Genomic DNA, 6,549 nt, shown 5'->3' on the forward strand with positions numbered 1-6,549 from the left:
CACTGGGCCTGCCACTCTTTTTGTGGCAGCCATTAGCGTGACAGAAGGGGTGGCTAGGGTTGTGGGAGCGGCTGTTAGTAAGGGCATGTGGCGTGCATGGGACATGTTCTCTCTTCCTCCCCTCCCCCCTGGCCTTGCCTCGTCATCTCATGTTGTTTGTGCGGCCAGCAACCAGAGTAAATGGCAGGGACCAGCTGTGAATGCATTTAAATATTTTCAGGGGAGGGCTTATTTTAGCCCATGTGCTCAAAAGCCCGATAGGACTTATTATTCGGGAAAATCTCATTTTGAGGTTGAGGTTTATTTGATTTATGTGCCGCCCTTCTCCCAAGGACTGGGGGGAAACAGGGTATAATTTTTACTGTTCTTGAAAATGAATGGCATTCATAAAGGAGATTGTTTATCAAAAATAACTGTACAATGAACGGTTGTTGGAACTGGGCCAGAGGTGGGTTCCTACCAGTTCGCACCAGTTCGGTAGAACCGGTTCATCAAATCTACCGAACCGGTTAGAAGAGGTTCCACCAGTGGTTCCACCAGTGGAAAGCAGGCCACACCTACAGAAGAGGTTCCAAATTTTTTTTGAAACCCATCATTGACACACACACACACAGACAGACAGACTCATACAGAGAGAGAAAAAGAAAGAGAAAGAAAGGAACAAATAAATAAATAAAGAAAAAAAGAAAGAAAAAGTGAGAGAGAGATGAAAGAAAAAAAGGAAAAAGGGACAGAGAGACATAGGAAGGAGAGGGAGAGAGAGAGGAAGAGAGAGAGAGAGAGAGAAAAAACACATGACCAGCAAGCCACTCCCACCAGGTCACATGGCTGGCAAGCCATTCCCACAAAGGAGGCCACGCCCACAGAGTAGGTTCGAATTTATTTTGAAACCCACCACTGAACTGGGCGTGTCCAGTCTAAAGAAGAGAAGGACTAAAGTGATATGATAGCAGCCTTCCAATATCTGAGGGGCTGTTCCAGAGAAGAGGGGATCAACCTATTCTCCAAAGCACCCGAGGGCAGGAGAAGAAGTCATGGATTGGAAGGGAGATCCAATCTAAAATTATGGAGAAATTTCCTTTCAGAGAGAACAATTAAATTATACACATTCCAATATTTGAGGGGCAGCCACAAAGATGAGGGGATGGGGGGGGGGTCATATTATTTTCCAAAGCACCTGAGGGTAGGCCAAGAAAGAATGGATAGAAACTAATCAGGGAGAGATGCAGCCAAGAACTAAGGAGAAATTTCCTAATGGTGAGAACAACCCAGCAGTGGAAGAGAAGTTGCCTTCAGAGGTTGAGGGTGTTCCATCAACTGGAGGCTTTCAAGAAGAGATCATTTGTCTCAAATGGTATAAGGTCTCCTGCTCAAGCAGGGTTTTTGACCAGATGAGCTCCAAGGTCCCTTCCAACTCTTTTAATAGAAGAGCTTGTCTTCAGAAATTTAGATGCTCCATCATTGGAGGTTTTTAAGGTGAGATTATCGGACAACCATTTGTCCAAAATTGTATAGGGTCTCCTTAGGGGGACTGAAGGCTAAAACATATGAAGAACTGTTGCAGGCAATGGGTATGTCTGGTTTAATGAAAAGAAGGACTAGGGGAGACATGATAGCAGGGGCTGCCACAAAGAAGAGGGAGTCAAGCTATGCTCCAAAGCACCCAAGGGTAGAAGAAGCAGCAATGGGTGGAAACTAATCAAGAAGAGAAGCAACTTAGAACTGAGGAGTAATTTCATGGCAGTTAGAACAATTAATCAGTGGAACAACTTACCTCCAGAAGTTGTGAATGCTCCAACACTGGAAGTTTTTAAGAAGAGCAATAGCAATAGCAATAGCAGTTAGACTTATATACGGCTTCATAGGGCTTTCAGCCCTCTCTAAGTGGTTTACAGAGTCAGCATATCGCCCCCAACAACAATCTGGGTCCTCATTTTACCCACCTCAGAAGGATGGAAGGCTGAGTCAACCCTGAGCCGGTGAGATTTGAACAGCCGAACTGCAGAACTGCAGTCAGCTGAAGTAGCCTGCAGTGCTGCATTTAACCACTGCGCCACCTCGGATTGGCTAACCATTTGTTGGAAGTGGTGTAGGGTTTCCTGCTTGAGCAGGGGTTGGACTAGAAGATCTCCAACTCTTATTCTATTTTATTCTATTCCTGCTCAAGCAGAGAGTTGGACTAGAAGACCTCAAAGGTCCCTTCCAACTCTTATTCTGTATATAAGCAGGGTCTTCATAGACCAAGCGAGCAGCAAACAGACCCTTCGCTCCCCACAGAAAAGCTTAGGGTTAGAAAGGAGAAAGAAAAACTGGGTGGGTAAGTTGAAAGAGGAGGAAACAATCAGAAATGGAATGTGTGTGTGCATGAGTGAGTGAGTGTTAAATTCACAGGATAATTTTAGTGTGCTCAGTGACTTCCTTCCAGGTACAATTGCTTAATAAAAAAAACGACTTGTCAATCCCTCTACAACCTCCTGCACCTCAAGTCCCAAAAGTGTGATCATTCCCTAGGAACAAAATCCCAGAAAAAAGGGTGTCACATTATCCTCTTGATTATTATCTGTTAAAAAAAAATCACAGACAACGACTGAACAACCTCATTGAAAAAACAGTGTTGGGGATGGAAGCAGCAGCACTTTCCTTCTGGAAGCCGCAGAGGGGACTTCTAAAGATCTCAGGATGAAGATAATTCAGTGCTTTGGGAGCACTGAATTATCAGGGTGGGAGGAGTTTGAGAAAGGAGGGAATACAGTACAGAGATTAACAGCCAAGAAACTGAATCAATTGGGTTGACATCTTACCTACTATATGGCAACTAGACAGAAATCCGAAAGGAAGCATTTTGAATCTCTATCAAGCCTTAGTAAGACCACACCTAAAGTACTGCATTCAGTTTTGGTCACCACACTACAAAAAAGATGTGGAGACTCTAGAAAAAGTGCAGAAAAGAGCAACCAGGATGATTAGGGAACTGGAGGCTAAAACATACGATAAACAGTTGATGAACTGCGTGGCATGACAAAACCGCGAAGCCCTTATCCGCAGAGACATAAGCACGTCGCTAAAGCCGCGACGTCATCACCGCGCGTCATCACCGCCGCGACAACAGCGCGGCAACAGAAGGGCGCTTTAAAACGGCGCTGCAGCAGAAAGCCGATTTCAATTAAGGTAAGGGTTAGGATTAAGTTTAGGGGTTTGTTTTAGGGTTAGGTTTAGAGTTAGGTTTAGGGTTAGGTTTAGGGTACTGAGTGCTTGGGAATGCACGGATTTGCCCTCCGCGATTATGTCATTGCGGTAGGGTCATGTTTTTCCTTAGCGCTTCGAACGGCGCGAATTAGTCTTCGCGCTTATGTCTCTGCGGATAAGGGCTTCGTGGATTTGTGGTGGAACCGATGAACTGGGCATGGCTAGTCTAGTGAAGAGAAGGACCAGGGGAGACATAAAAGCAGTGTTCTGATATTTGAGGGGCTGCCACAGAGAGGAGAGGGTCAAGCTATTTTTCAAAGCACCTGAAGGCCAGGCAAGGAATAATCGATGGAAAGTGACCAAGGACAGATTCAATCTAGAAATAAGGAGAAATTTTCTGACAGTGAGAACAATCAACCCATGGAACAGAAGTTGCCTTAAGAAGTTGTGGCAGCTTCATCCCTGGAGGCTTTCAAGAAGAGACAGGACTGCCATTTGTCAGAAATGGTCTGAGGTCTCCTGCTTGGGGGGGAGGCGGTGTTAGACTAAATGACCTAAGGTCCCTTTCAACTCTGTTAATCTGTTAAAAGGAGGGAAGACGGTACAGAGATTAACAGCCAAGAAACTGAATCACCAGGGGTCAGTTTCCAGGGTGGCCCAGTGGCCCAAATCTAAGCACCTTGTGGGCCGGATCTGGCCTATGGGCCTTGAATTTGACACTTGGTCTAAAAGCTGTAATTTTGGTTGTCTAATTTTGGTTTCCAAAGCTATCAGTTTCATGCAAGCATTTATAGACAAACATAGATATTTAAGATCTTTTCCCAATCCCATGACCCAAGTTGTCTGGATTTCAGTGAGAAAATATATATAATCAGGATTTGCATATAGAATTTGCATGTGGAATCCAGGCAAAAAACAGAGGTCTGTAGGTTAACTTATTTTAAAAATGTAAATCTACATCGAGCACATTGTTAAACTCTGCAGCATCCTTTTTTTAAGGAATTATTCAGAGTTTAAGAATCAGGCTATTCTTCTTCTTCTTTATCATGGCCAACATTTGTTAGGGTTTTTAAAAAAGAAGATTATGTAAATAACCTAGGAAATGCAATTCGAGAATGTTTACTGCTGATTTTTAAAATATGGGAGGTTATTTGTATATTTGCCAACTATCTATTTTCTTTCCTTTGATTTTCCTTTCATTAGGGAACAAGCACATTTATTTAAGTCTCCTTTGATGCATCTACATTCAAACATAACCCCAATTGTGGCTGCAAAAAAATGATCTATTTAATAATTCCTGGAAAATACACTTTTCAACAAGCGTACTTTTAAAGAAGAACGCAGCTCATCTACAAATTAAGTTTTTCAAAAGTTATCACAATTCTGCCTCAACCTTCCTCTTTCTGTTACTCAGCCTTTTAAGTCAACCTGCTTTCAAAATCCTGTGTAAAGAAAGCAGTAATAACGACTTATTTTATTATTTATTTAAGAAGAAAATGATCAAGAAATGATATAGCTATCTATTACGAATTAGATTGAAAGAAGAAGAGGTTAACAAAACAGTGATAGATTGGGCAATTTTTTTTGGTTATACGACAACTATGGGAAGGGAATTATAAACTAACTATGTCAACAGCATAAAAAGAAAATTTGCATAAAATGTTTTATAGGTGGCACATGCCACCTGAAAGATTTGCAAAGATGTTTAAAGATAAATCAGCAAAATGTTGGAAATGTCAACAACTCTCGGGTTCATAGTATCACATGTGGTGGACATGTCTAGAAGCAAGGAATGATTAGATTAAAATAAGAACATGGTTCAAGAAAACGTTACATCGAAGTATAGAATTAAGACCAGAGACATTTCTATTGGGTATCTTACCAATGCAAACTTGAATAATTGTTATTTGGGGGTGGCATGCCATCAACAAACAAGTCAAAAAAATAATGGACCCATGGAGTTAAAAATTAAACAAATTAATAGGTATTTATATTTCACCCTTGCAGAGAATTTCAACCATCTTGGCCCCAATATCTTAGGAAAGAACTGGGCATTTTAAAGTCCTTCTGTAGGAGGACAGGCAGAATGTGGGGGTGGGATCAAAAGAGGAATCAGATTAGAACCATTGCGTTCCCAGAAGCAGTCCGACACCTCTTGAAATCTGTTAATTAGTACCAATTTGGTGCTGACGAGGGGCGGACTGCTACGAGTTCGCCCGGGTTCGGGAGAACCCATAGCTAACGTTATGACAAGTTCAGAGAATTTCCAAATCCCACTTCTGGCTGGCCCCGCCCATCCTGCCCCACCCCTCCCAGGAGTCTCCATGCGGCCCTTTTTGGATGTGAGGTAAGTGCACCACTGATGATGTTACCTAATTTGGTAATGAAACATCTGCAAGAAAACAAGTAAGCTCAGACAGCACTAAGGACCCCTTATTTCAACTCTGAGCTTCAAATATTCTCCTTTATTAGTAGAAATGCTCATAGTATGTTATCAAAAGTCATCAGCCATCAAAAGTCATTTTGCTCATCAGCCAAAAATGTGGCCATCCCTGTTTGATTCCAAGGGTAACATAATAAGTAACAACCAAAATGTTCAGCATTTTATATTCAACTTACTATTTATACACATTCAGGCAGAAGGTTTGAGAGTGACAAAACTTTCTGTTAATAGTAGGTCTATTTCCTTTGAAGGTAGGAATTAAGACCTGGCTAGCCCGTCAGGCCTGGGGATAAAGATAATATGTCCCCACCCGAATGATGAATGAATGTTGCTTACTATTTTACTTTTATGTATTGTTTGCGTCTATTGTCTGTACCCTCCCTTCCTTATTTTATGTAAGCCGCCCTGAGTCCCCTCAGGGAAAAGGGCGGCCTATAAATACTAATAAAATCCTAAAATCCTAAAAAATCCTAAATTAAGAAACCAAACTCTTTCACTGGGAAAGCTGTGACAGGCTGGGGAAAAAAATTGAAACCATTGCATCATAATGTCCTTCCCAATGATGCAACTGTTTCACACCCCATATCTACTAATTTGCAAGGTGCAAATTCAGCTTCCTGACCAAACATCCAGCAAAGGAAGTTGGGGGTTGGAAAAACAGAACAATGGAACACCTCGATTGGCAAGTATAGACCGAGGAAAGTGGTACTGAGCAATTAGTTATCAACTGTCAAACTAGGCTAATAAACTACAGACTTTCTAAGGAAAATAAACTATTTTTAAAAAATAAAGGCAGGGATGCAACCTCTTCAAGGCTATGAGGTCAAAGGCATATCCACCTGAAGGCAAAATCCAAGAGGGTTTCAATTGTACAATACATCAGTTTCTCTCTATCACACATCTTTTGTGTGTGTGTCTGT

The sequence above is a fragment of the Thamnophis sirtalis genome, unplaced genomic scaffold (assembly GCF_051295495.1).
Source record: "Thamnophis sirtalis isolate CommonGarterSnake01/CBP01778 unplaced genomic scaffold, rThaSir2_p1.2 scaffold_13, whole genome shotgun sequence".
Classification (NCBI taxonomy): domain Eukaryota; kingdom Metazoa; phylum Chordata; class Lepidosauria; order Squamata; family Natricidae; genus Thamnophis; species Thamnophis sirtalis.